Source organism: Oxyura jamaicensis, chromosome 2, assembly GCF_011077185.1.
Source record: "Oxyura jamaicensis isolate SHBP4307 breed ruddy duck chromosome 2, BPBGC_Ojam_1.0, whole genome shotgun sequence".
NCBI classification, from domain to species: domain Eukaryota; kingdom Metazoa; phylum Chordata; class Aves; order Anseriformes; family Anatidae; genus Oxyura; species Oxyura jamaicensis.
In genome coordinates, this window is record NC_048894.1 from 109,283,140 (window position 1) to 109,296,485 (window position 13,346).

The following is a 13,346-nucleotide window of genomic DNA, read 5'->3' on the forward strand; positions in this document are numbered from 1 at the left end:
TACTACAGACCTTTATGGGGAACATCAAACAAAAGTATTTTATTAACTGTTAAATGGAAAGCAAATGTACCGTCTTAAGCAATTACTTTTACCATCTGGTATCAGCTGTAATGTTATATTCTCCCTTCTCCCTGTGCTGCATAGAGTAAGCTGTATCTAGCTCTTTACTTTTTAATCTTGTTTAATGCCAGAAGGAAGTAAATGCCGAAATGGCCTATTTCCATTTATGACATCCATTCCCCATATGTTCAGATTTCATGTCAGGTACACAGCAATGATTGTACACCTCACTTTTCTGCAGTTATCCTACATGAGCCCTGGGATTAGCTACACAGACTCTCCGGAGTGAAGAAGAGGGTGTGCACATTGCTAAATTGTGGAAGTGGGAGTGACAGAAAGTGCTAAAAGTCAAAAAATGACAAGGATGCTAAGATGAAAACAACAGGAAAGTTAAATGCTAGTTAACCATTAAATTGATATTATTTTTTCTTATGTTCATATTCATTAAATTAACTCAGTTCCAGACTTAAGCTCCCAGACAGGAATTACTCTGAGACATAACCTGGGTCCCATTGCTCTGGGAAATCTTTCAAAAAATGTTATGCCTTCCTTGTTATTTGGAGCAATATTTCATATAATATTTTATTCTGTAAATAAAGTCTACTCCTTGTCTGTGTTTCAAACATGCTGTGCATTTTGTCCTTCATGACTGTATTAAAAATCTTGCAACCAGCACTTTGGGGAAAATAATAATAATAATAATAATAATAATAATAAAGTGGTTGAGAATAGCATTTTTCAATCTACAGCTCTTATCACTGTGAGTGAAACTGAGCCATAAATTAAAGAGTAGATAAAGTCACTGAACTCTGGAGGTTCTGCCTCCAGTAGCTGTGTTAGTTTAGGTTGAAATTCACAGATCTGGGTGACCTGGGCTATTCTGTGACCAAGTTTTATAACTCGAAAGCAAAAAACTTCTTCCTTGTGCCTTTGTCAAGAGATCCAGTTCCCCCCAAGCCTGAAGGTAACAGCTAGCATGTAATGCAGTGGACGGTTTGGGAGTAAAAGTCTGAACAGGAGATAAGTCTTGAGGAATCACAGATACTGAAATATAAGGACAACTCTGTGATACTCCACCCCAATACCCTTCCATTTCCTCTTTTTTATGTACTCAGAGGTGTATCCTGCGGAAGCAGACTTCCCTGCTGTTTTAAGATATAACATGAATTAAGGCAGGAAAATCCTGGGACGCTGCTGGGCTCCTCCTGTGGTCAAGAACATGTGCCTTTTCTTCCAGCACACTAGAGGACATACTAGAGTGTGTACATGCTGAGATGCATATGCATATGACATGTAAATTAGAAAAGAAATATTGTGGAGACCTGCAGAGGACACATGAAGACACGTGATTATACTTTCTTATGGGGATTTCTCAGGAAACTCAGAGAAGGAATAGGACTTCTGAAGTGTGGACCCAGAGAAGAGTTAACCAAATGTATTTGCAGTATTATCAGGAACAGAAGAAAGCAGAGATCAATTCAGCCCAACGGAGGTGTCACAGACCAGCTGGATAGCTAGTGCAAAGCTGGTCAGGAGAGGAAAAGTTGTCATCATGGAACCAGGGACAGGCAGGCAGTTATTTGGGCAGGTGGCAAGCTCTTGCTGAGTAGACTTGATCTCTGCCTCAACTGCATGGGTATTTTCTTTCACACTTATTTATAGAATTTTTAAACACAGCACCTACTCAAAATGTTTTAGGTACTTTGATTTACACTTTTTCTTGACCTGGACTGAGTTATGAGTGATTACAAGATAGGTGAATAACAAATAACTTCTTAAGCAGGGAACACCAGATTATGGCTGTACATATGATGAGCACAGACAGACCCAGAGGGAGACACAGTCCTCAGATAAGTGGAGAGATGGCATTGCTTTTCTTTTTTATTTGCATGTTTTGGATTAGATGTTGTAGCTTGCATCACTCATTTTTCCTCCTCTGTAATATCAGCAACATGTAGGTTTTCTTCAAGAAACAGTACTTGACCTGGGACTCCATTCACCATCACCCTGGTGTCTGCAACAGGAGGTGGACCTGTACTGCAGTTTCAGGAAGGATGTACTCAAGCTGGTAACAGTCTAGCTATGACAGGCTGACAGTCACTGTAGGATGCAAACTGCAGTTGAGAAACACGATAAATTAAACCCATGTTGAGCTCTCTCCTGCTGTCAGGAGCCTGGCTCTGTATTGCATTCTGTGTAGTTACTGCTAGCTTGATACCAACATCTGAGCCAGATTGTTTAAATCTAGTTCAAGTATTTGTGCATAACAAAGAAATGTAGAAGTATCTAGGAACTCTTACTACATTGAACAGATAAGTTATTTTATGTTTTTAGTGGAACAGAAAAAAAAAATCCTGCAGTCTAAAAAATATTTATATAGGACATTGCAATTATTGTTCAGAATTAATGAGTTTTATCCCCTTCTTTTGGCTTAAGGAACACAAAATCCCAATGAAAGGAAACAGATGTAGTTGTTTTAAGCATTTCCAAAGGAAACTGCAGTAAAGTCTGAAACATCACTGTATAAAAGCCTTGTGTGTCATAGAGATGTTCTGATATTGTTTTCATTTGCCAGCTGTGTGTAAAGAGGGAGTTATGTCTGTGGCCAATAGGTCTTCCCACATCAGAGCAGTAACAACAACAAAGCAACGGAAATATTAGGAAAACGCTAACTTTACCTCCAAATACACTTGATTTTCCTAAACAAGAAACATGGATTAGGAATCAGTTCAAAGGAAAATGGTCAGAATTTATAACGCTCTACTGAAAGAGACAATAATAGGAAGAAAGAGCACTAATAAAGTGAACCAGTCCACAGTGAGTGTGGCCAAAAAATAAGATATCTGAACATTATCTCCTGGCTCTCCATCTCAGCTAGTGCTTGTCAATCTTTATGCTCCAAGAAAAATACCAGTGCTTTCAGTTGGACTGAAGAGATACAGCATAATAAACTACTATGAAATTTCTGGGACAGCAAATTGGGTGATCCATGTCCAGCTCCTACCTCTGCCTTTACCACTGGCGTTTAGTGTTATTATTTGTGTTACGGCAACACCTAGAAATCTCAGCCCCAATGTAAGCAGACTTTTCTGTGGTAGACCCATAAAAATACAGAATTTGCCCTGGAAACACCTGCAGCCTGGTGATACGAGCTTCCTGTGCTTTGGTTTTCCTATCTATCAAATGAGGAACTGCTGTTTGACCAGGATGTCTGTATGACTCCACTGTGGGTTTCCGATTGATGTTCTTTTTCACCTACTGCCCATAATGCTGGAAAAACAACTGTTTGATTGCAATCTGCACATAGTAGGTCACGGTTTTGCATGCAATGCTACACATTGCAGTGATATGTTCTGACCTTACTGCACATGGAGTCCAAGTTAATGAATGCATTAAAAAAAAAAACAAACACATACAATTTAAAACAGAACGGTGAAGGGATCAAACTGCTTGAAATGCTTTCAATCACATAATTGCATGGTAGGACAACACTTTACTTACATTTGCAAGTGTGAATGCCATGAAAGTGACAAAATATCTTCTGTGAGCTTCAAAAAGTCAAACACAACCAGTATAAAATAATGGCTAAGATCTGGAGTGGAAAAGATGATAGTTTCCCGTGAAAATCTTGTCTTTCTCAGTGGCTTGTATTTTCTTAGTGTATGTCTCTGAAACTGTCTTTCTTTAGCCAGTTAAGATGCTGACACTGGTAGTCACTTCAGTAATTTAATTTATATCTTTGTTTCTTCTGGTCACTTTTTTTTTTTTTTTTTTTTTTTTTTTTTTTTTTTAGTTTCCAAGAACCATGGTGTTGCCCTCACAGCTTACAATTAAACCAAGAGACTTAAGCAAAAATGCCCCTAACCCTAAATAATTGTTAAAATAAAAACAATTCTAAAGATTATTTTTTTTTTTTTTAAATCAACACACAAAACAATGAAGGAGTATGTGGGAATAAACTTTAGTGACCCAACAGTAAGAAAATGTCAGAGAACAATGACCCTTTCAGGGGACAGATATTTCAGTAAGTACATATCCTGTTCAACAAATACCATCCAGAATGTTAATAAAACACAGGAAGGCTGTCAAAGTTTACCTGCTGAAGGAAAGCTCTAGAAAAGAGGGCTTTTGTTTTTCTGCTGAGAGGGTAAAGAGTAGTGTGGATTGTCGTGTGGCCATATTTCGTTCTATATGGTCGCTAGTGCCTAAAACAGCTGCCATGGAGTAGGGGAGGGAGAAGGAAGGTCTCTTAAATTCTTCACTCTGAGCTCAGTGCATCAACTGTTTTGCTGGAGAGTGGCAGAGGTGGATGAAAGATGCTGTCTTTGGGCAGTCTATGTATAAGCACCACTCATCAAAAATGAACAGTCATAGATGTATGGATACCCTTGATATTTTCATCATGGTTTCATCAATCTGTAACTGTGCAAGTTAAGAGGCTAAAGGAAGGACAGCAGAGTGCTAGCCACAGAAATGCAAAGTCCACCTGTCTGTGGGATATAGTAGCCTAGAACATGGGAGCAAGACCAGCTTTCTTTATCTTTCACCCATAAGATAAATGTTATATAGGTGAGGATTCTTTTTATACTAATAAAAAGCACAGACATCTGATTACATAAATCCACGTGAGATGTGCCTGAGTAAAATAGGAATGAACATAAAGGCAATGTTCACACTGCAGTACTACGTGGAGTCATTTTGCCAGGCAGGCTCCTATTGAGATCATGGTTCCAAAAACAATATGCTCTCTGATATGTTGATGATACCTCATGCATGTTCTGCATTTGAACAGGATTACTAGGGCATACACACACTGGATGCTTTAGGAAAAAAAAAAGTCTTAGAATGATCTATTTCATCTACTTGACTGCTGTCAATTCAGCAGATCATACATTTGAATATGCAACAGAATACTTCCACACACATCCTAAACTGTACTAAAAATACAGTCCATTTTATACATTAATACCTTGTTGTGTATATGCATTGATAGTTTGGAGGACAAAAAGTAGCAGTTTGTGTGGAACTTCATCTCAATAGCAATACTGACAGAAAAAATAAAAATAAAATAAAATAAAATAAAATAAAGCAAATGGAAGCTAAGCATCACTGTTCTGCATGGAGTCAAGAAGTCCTGGGTCAATTTATCAACCCCATATCTTCATGATCTTACAGGAGCCACAAATGAAGAATATACAACAATCAGCAGATTTGCAGTATCTTGTGCTGTATCAGCACAACATTTCCCATCCTGCACATATTCATGTGTGCCAGAAGAACCTTATCCTGCACTGGGGCCTTCAGTCCTTTAAGCTGAGAACAAGACACTGTTGACTTAAGAAGGGGAGGCTGGGAGTAATGGGCTTGTGCAGAAAGGCTCTGCGCAGGTCTGTTTTGGCAAAGTGTGTGGGTTCATTTTTGGAGGGCCTGTTCATGCCTGAATACAGCTAGAGAACAAAGTTAGAGGGTAAGAGTCATCCTATGTTCAAGGTCACACTTTTTCAAAATCCTAAAATAAACAGTGCTCATCCTGTATTCATGATCTAATTCTGCAACAAGTACAGTATTTATTCAGATCTTTCCCTTGTCCAACCTTTTTGGGTGTCATTTACAGTGCTAGAGAGAACTGTAATGCACCTTGTATTTATTATCTAAAACTCAATACATGGTACCTTAACATCGTATTTTTCTTCTGTTTTGTCTGTACCTTGCAGTTCTGCATTTTGTCTCTGTACCGGCATGTTTTCAACTTCATAACCACAAAGCTGACCCTGAAAAATATTTCAGAAGATTTCCCTCTACAGCCAGTTTTCCATTTTTGTTCGTCAATATCTTGAGTGTGCCAAGCATTTGCATTTGCAACCTAATTAGGACCCCAACAGCCCAAGATAACAGCAGCATAGAACATGCTGTTCCTTTGTGGTGTTATCAGCAGAAGATCACCAGAGTTGAGAACTTGAGCAAGGTGTTTAATTTTCAAGTTAGTAACTTGTCATACACACATTTTTGCCTTCCTTTCTCCAGTTTTAATAATTGAACACAATGATTGAAATAAAATCTGTGAGTAAGAAGCTGGATGTTTCGTTAAGACACCAGAACTGAGTTCTTTCCTGAAGTGGACATCCTAGAAGAAATTTGGCCAGACTTGCGAACATCTCCATTCACTCTCAGTAAAATTTGGAAAGTGAGAAGGTTATTTGGAGAAGAAATCAATGAATAACTGTTCCTGGATATGATGGGATTGAGGCCACATAAATCCCTAGAGAGCTAAAAATCTGGTGACTAGAAAAAAGTGAACAGATGATAAGAATAGTCCTTCATACTGTTCTACCAATGTACCTCATTAGCATGGACAGGGAGAAAACATTTAGAGATGAGAATGTAGTTCCCCTCCAGTACCATTAAATTATTGGCCATTGTTTAGCAGGAGTGCCCGGTATGGTCATGTACTTTTTTTTTGGTGGAAAATGATCCTTAGGATGGACATCCTTGAGACAACTTCACACAGGCCACAAATAAGAATGGAAGCTAAAAGAACTCGATCTTTACCATTTTTGTCTGAAAACCACTGTTGCCTTGGTTGAAGGCTTGGATCAGTCATATATCTGAGATAAGTTTGTGAGTACATTCTGAAATTAGTAAAAGGCAGAGACATGTTCCAACAAAGATCTTTGAGGGAAGACCCAGAATCTACACAGAAATAAGACATTAGAAACCTGTCCTCCTAAATATGGCCATATGCATGAAGTGGGGTGGGGCTCTGGCTGAATTGTTTAATTTGGCTAAGTACAGAACTACAATCTGTGTATTGAAGCTACAAGACATACAGGACAAACAAGAGGATGAGATGCTGTTCTGCTTCTCACATAAGGCCCAAATAACAGACCCAGGTAAATCAAGGGAAATGTTATGGGGCATAGGCTTTTTCTTGCATAATACCACTCCGTTGCAGTGGGTTTTAATCAGCCTAACAAGCCCTCAAGATTTATCTTTGTACATTCAAATTTAACCTCCTACTGATGTTACTTAGAGGGAAAAAAATGAAGGCTGATTTCATTTCCACCAGCTGAATTCCAAGTTGGTATTTACAACAAATAATTTTGTCCTTCCAGATGCATGTGACAGGACAGGGAAGAATATATATGTCAGACTGTCATACTCTGATACTATGTCTCCTTTCCCTTTATTGCTTACCAGGCAGACTTTCTTTTCAAGAAGGCTGCTTAAAGCATTTTTAATAGATAGACAGCAATTTTCTTTCCCTGTGGACTCTGTAAGAATTTAAGATCTTAGTGATATAGATCTGTGAAAAGTGTCTTTCTTTTGCTGCATTTTGTTCTTCATTAATCAGCATTTTCCTGTCACATACAGCAACCTAAGTGCAGTCAGCTGGCATTTGAAGTAGTGCTGACTGAAGAGTCTGACAAAATCATTACAGTACAAAAGAGAGCAAGCCTGCACCTAGGCAGAGATTTGGGTTTTCTGTGTTGATAGACTAAAAGTGACAAGAGTCAAGAAAAAAGAGCTGCTGTGAGACATGAGAGAGGCATGCTTACCCTTATGTTCTCCTTCACATGTAGGAGGTATGTTTAAAACACTATTTCCTTTTCGTTTTCATTTTTATTATCTTATTGTATTCTTCCTCTAAAAATTAACAGAAAAACTGTTAGTGTTCTCACAAACTTAATGACAAATACCTGTAAGTCCCCAGACTCTCAGGTCTTTAACACATAAGCAGGGGGTGGTTGCCTGCAAAGAAAATAGTTCTGTGTGCAACAAACATATGCATTTGCCTCTTGTACCTCTGAAAACTGCTGCAGACATACAGTGCATACAGACAGGGTTATCCAAGAAACACAAGGGCATGGTATCTGATTCTGATGTGTATAGGCAGGATATTTGTGTAAATACGAAAGCTGAACAAGCTGCAATCCTAATACAACCTTAATATGGCTTAATTCTACCTAGAGTGTCTGAATTTCAAAGCTGTACAAAAAGAGAGCAAAAAGTTAGCACATCACTTAAACCTAGCTAAGCCCTTATAGTACACATGTCCTGAAGTCTTGTATAAGGAGACATAAGTAGTATGTAAACCCTAGTTCGGTGTAAAAGCCATTTCACATCTGGAGAGGCCAGAATATAAAAAGACCTTTGATTCAATCTGTTCACAGCTACAAGAGATAAACTGTATATGAAGGCTGCCTTTGAAGATAGAACAGCTGCTAAGAGTGAACTGTTTTCCATATCAGTGCTAAATATCTCTATCAGTATCTTTCCTGAGAGACAGCTCCATTGGGTGTCTTGAGTAGAACTTGGCTTTGAACATAGATGCTGATGCCACCAGGTACAGGACTGTACGTTCAAGTGTTGCCAATATGTCATACCCATTCTACTCTCAGGACTTTGTAACAGGAAACCATTAATTCCTTAAAATCCCAACTGGCATAGGCAGAGGAAAAAAAAAGGAGATGTGGTTCACCATCTCTTCCAAGAAACGCACTAGAGGAATCAAATAAAGACAAAACAAAGCAAAGAAAGTATTTCTTATTTCTTATTATACGAGGTAGATGTCTCTTCTGAAGACATAGGAACTAAAATCTTACATGGGTGGAAGGGAAGACTGGACAAGTTCATGGAAGAGAAATCCACTAAGGTCTATGAAATATATAAAATCTATATTTTGCCTAGGAAGTCCCCAAATCAAAAATATCTGGAAGACAGGAGATAGGTATTTTGACTGTCGAAGAACAGAAGACTGGAGTAGATGGATCTATTGTCTACCCCAGTGTGATCTTTCTTAGCTTCTGATAATCCTCATCAGTCTCAGATTTGTCAAGCATGACTTCAGAGCAAGCAATTTTTTTATATTGTAACATAAAAGGAACCCTAATAAGTATATAAGTATTTGAGTTACAAATATAAAAGTCACTGAAAAAGATAAAGAGCTCAAAGAGAAATTATAGTGCAAAAGCTGTGTGGTTTTGTTTGTTTGCTTGCTTGCTTTGTTTTGTTCTGCTTGCTTTATTATGAAAGCTATAATGTTGTTGACCTTTTTTTTTTTTTTTTTAATCTAGAAAAAAGAAAGTCTCACCTATCACCTTTAATGTGCAACAGATTTAAGAAACTGTAGTATTAATTACTCCAGCAGAATGCACAGGGAAATAAGAAATCAACTGTTTTGTTGCTGTTTCATATTAGAAATAGGCATTTGTAAGGATGGCAGATGAAAGTGTTTGAAATAGATTTTTGAAATGTGTTTTCCAACTGTCTGTAAAGGCCGAGGAGCACAGTGACCTAGTGGAAGGCTGCAGAACCACCATAAATGTGGCTGTTTTAAGTGTTTCAGCTAGAGGCAGAAAAGCCTTTAATATCTCTGACAATACCTGCTGGCCCTGTATATAATATGGTCTAGCCTCTACTAGAATAGCCTTCATTATATTTTTTCTCCTTAAGAGAGTTCCTTCTCAAGAGTAGTACTGGCATCTCTAACTGCTTCTGCTGCTTCCACAGACTTTTAAACCTGCATTACTTTTCTCACTAGCTCAAAGAAGAGTTCTCAGATTGTCTTCTCCAATTTCCATCTCCACACGATAGCTGAAGTGAGCAAAATTCAGTAGTTACAGAAAATTCAAGCGGCAGAGTGAACATCCTTTTAAAATTCATACTAAACTTTGAGTTACAGAGTTTTCCTGTCTGTGTTGCAACACAAATGTGTTACTTCCCTTAGTCTTCCTCTCTGGAGGAACACAGCAAGCATCAAATGATGGAATGGAAGAAGGCAATTCTTACTACAGTGTTTTCACTGTTTGTCTCTTTCTTACATGCTGATGTTAATATGCTGTGGAGAGATTAGAATGCCAAAATATTTGTGGTTCATCAAAATGGAAGCAGTGATTGGGAGATTTGCTATATAACCGTGTCTGCAGGCCAGATTTGCTTGGCAACCCCACTTGTGTTAGCAACCCCACTGCAGTAACACACTTATTTTCTTTGCATCTTTCTGGACAGTCGTGTGAATAAAATATAGGGTCTCTTCCAGTAAGTATGTACAACAAGCAATCTGAACTACTTCGATAGTATTTACAGTATACACCTGGGAGGAAAAATCTGGTCTCAAGCCAACATTTTTCTTGTTAATTCTAATGAAAGACCAGATGATGATCTGAATTAAGATTTAATCCAGAGCCTTGATCCAAATGTTGCTGAACTAGGAGGATATCTTCATCCAAAATTAGGTCAGAAGTTTGCAGATTATGACCTGTTTATATAATGAGCCAAATCCACACATTCAAAGAGTAATAACCTTTTCAGAAATTTCAGTTTCAGAGCTTAGGTCAGTCTCAGCTAGTCATTGCAGGTCCATCATTCTTTGGCTGCTCTGTTTGCACATGTGTAAGAGTGGCTTGAATTATTTTTATAACACTGCTTTCTGTAAAGAAATGATAACCCACTTGTCAGGAACAGCATGTCTATAACATAAGAAATTAATCTTTTCATGCTGATTAGCTGCTTTTTGTAGCACTGATCCAAAGGAAAACTGCTAAATATCCCTTCAGTAATATATCCTTTTGTCATTAACTTTTGAAAGGAGAAGAAAAACAAAAGACTTAAGATTACTAGTAGCAATTAACAATGTCTACTAAAACAACAACAACAAAATAATACATATATATATATATATATATTCAGAAGGGGAAATAGGTTATGAAATAATTATCTGGCCTAAAAACTGCATTCCAGAAATTCTTTGATACATGCTTTCCTTCTCAAAGGGTTTGTAAATGAACGCAACATTTGCTGTGTCAGTATAGGTTTGTACTTCTTGGCAAAAGAAAAGTCCTGAGGAAAAAAACAACAACAACAACAACAACAACAAAAATAATTATAATGATATCTAACTTTAACCACTTGTCTGCTGGAGGTGGTCTTAACATGAATCAAACATAAAAGTCACATAGAAGTGCAATGGCAATGTGACGGGCCAGACAACTGGTACACTTAGTACACTTGTGCAACCTTAATGTACTGTTGAAATGAGAAAATAATTAAGTCCTAAAGGACTAATTGAAGATTCTTGTACAATTCTTCATCCTACCTGAGTAACCTTACTTTCAGTTTCCGATTTGGTATTGAGCATTTGCTTTTCATGGATTCCTTCAAAGTATTTTGATCTTGCAGATTCTCTCAATAGATCTCCTTCATTATTCACAACACTTTGGATTTATGTCTGATTTTTAAGACCTACATTATTCTGTAGTGGCTCCCTATTGAACAGTAAACAGGATGTTGCACCTGTAAGAGTAGCTGAGCTCTAACTTACCTCAGGAACTGTCTAATGGAAAAACACTACTGCCACTGGATCTTTAGCTAGATGCTCAAATTTGGGCAGAAAAAAATCCCGCTCAGTACCTTGCTTCTCTACATACAATGTTCTTCCTTTTCACTGCAAGAGATGTTGGAAAAAATCTCCTTATATAAAGAGTCACAGATGGGGGGAGTGAAAAACTTGTGACACCTTTTGAGTAAAGCACAACCCCAGCATGATGGCATTCCTTCAGAGGTGGGCATCTTTAGACAAGGAAACAGTGGCTTCTCTTTCATTGTTATTACCAGCACTAATAACTACCCTCGCTGTTGCAACACTCACTGGAGTAATCCTTTCTTGCAGGGGCTGCTACCTTCTTGTTGCAGAAAGACTTCATTTCACCTTCTCTCTTCTGTAGCACTGCCTGGTATGAGAGATGTTTACTCCAGCAGCGTGTGATACATACAGAGCCCTGTTGCTTCAAATTGAGATGGAGGCCCCTCTGCAAGCAGTTTGCTGTGACCGAATTCTGGCACAGCCAAGTGTGGTCCCTACCCTAAGGGAGTTGCACTGGTACTGCAATGCTGCAGTAAATAAAGCCCATTTGTGAAAGCGTGCTTCTCTCTGTGGAGGAATGACCGGACCCCATTACGCTATAGTTGCTTTTTGTTCCATTCTGCCTTTATTCTCTATTTGTTTCCATGGCAGCAATATGGAAACATTTGGATTTCTAATGTAAAATCAAGGAGAGATCATTTTTGCTGCCAGAAGCCAGTTTGTGATGTACTGTGATATTTTTTTGACAGCTGAACCTAAACCTGTTTCATAAAGAATGGATACGCTTGGTGTGAATGACAAAATTGGGCATTTTATTTTTTATGTTTCATAATGGGCCACTTGAACTGGGTTTCAAGTAATTTATTTTGATATTTCTGCTCCAGCATGTAGAAAATGTTTAGATATAAACCAGTGCACATCCAAAACAAGATGGTAATTGCACAGCAAACAATTAAGAATCGTCTACTTCTCTAAATTGCACTGCAATTTAGCTTAAGGTTATGTAACACTAGACCATACCGTTTCTTTTTGGCACCACCCTAAATTACTTCTTAATTTGTGTTCAGATGGAGCCCTCTTGTGTTTGCTAGGTTTCCTTACAACATCCATTAAACCTGAGAGATATTTTATTGACCTACATTCAGAAGACCAAACTCCACATGGAATAGTCAAGCTTCTCTCCTCTGACCTTTACAAAACATTGTGTTGAGTATTGTATCAAAATCCTAAAGTATATCTTTTTAAAAAGATTTGGGTTTGTTTTGAAGATGAGAAGTGAGAAGGAATTAAACACTAGCTCTGTTATAGTTACTCCACTGTTCAGTAGCCGTTGTAAACAAAATGGTTTAGTTGTTATTATGAGTACTGCTTGTGATATTCACAATTCATCCCTGCCTGCTCTGAGATATATAAACTTGGCTGGACTCAGCCCTTAGCAGCCTGCCACAGCTGACCCTGCAGGGGAGCAGGGGAGTTGGACTAGACCGTCTCCAACCTCAATGGCTTTGTAATCCTACAACATCTTCGACATATGATTTTGAATCATATTGGTGATTTTCAAAATGACATGGGAACAGCTGGTAACCCCCAATGTCTTGTAATCTTACTCCAGGAGCCCAAAGTGCAGCGAGGAGAGGTACTTAAAATACTGGTTTTCCTCCTGCTTCTGCTGTAGTTTCCAACGATGTGGAAAAGATCATATAGTCCATGCATCTATCTGCTTCTGTTTTCCTTCTGCTGCCTTTAAACCTTCTACAGACTGGTATATAGACTATCTCTATTTTGGTCTAGCATTACTTAGAAGAAACAGTGAAGAAAGCAGCCACCAGGTGAAGGAACAAAATCAAAACTAGAAACAAGATGAATCAATAGAAAAAGAAGGAAGGAAGGAAGGAAGGAAGGAAGGAAGGAAGGAAGGAAGGAA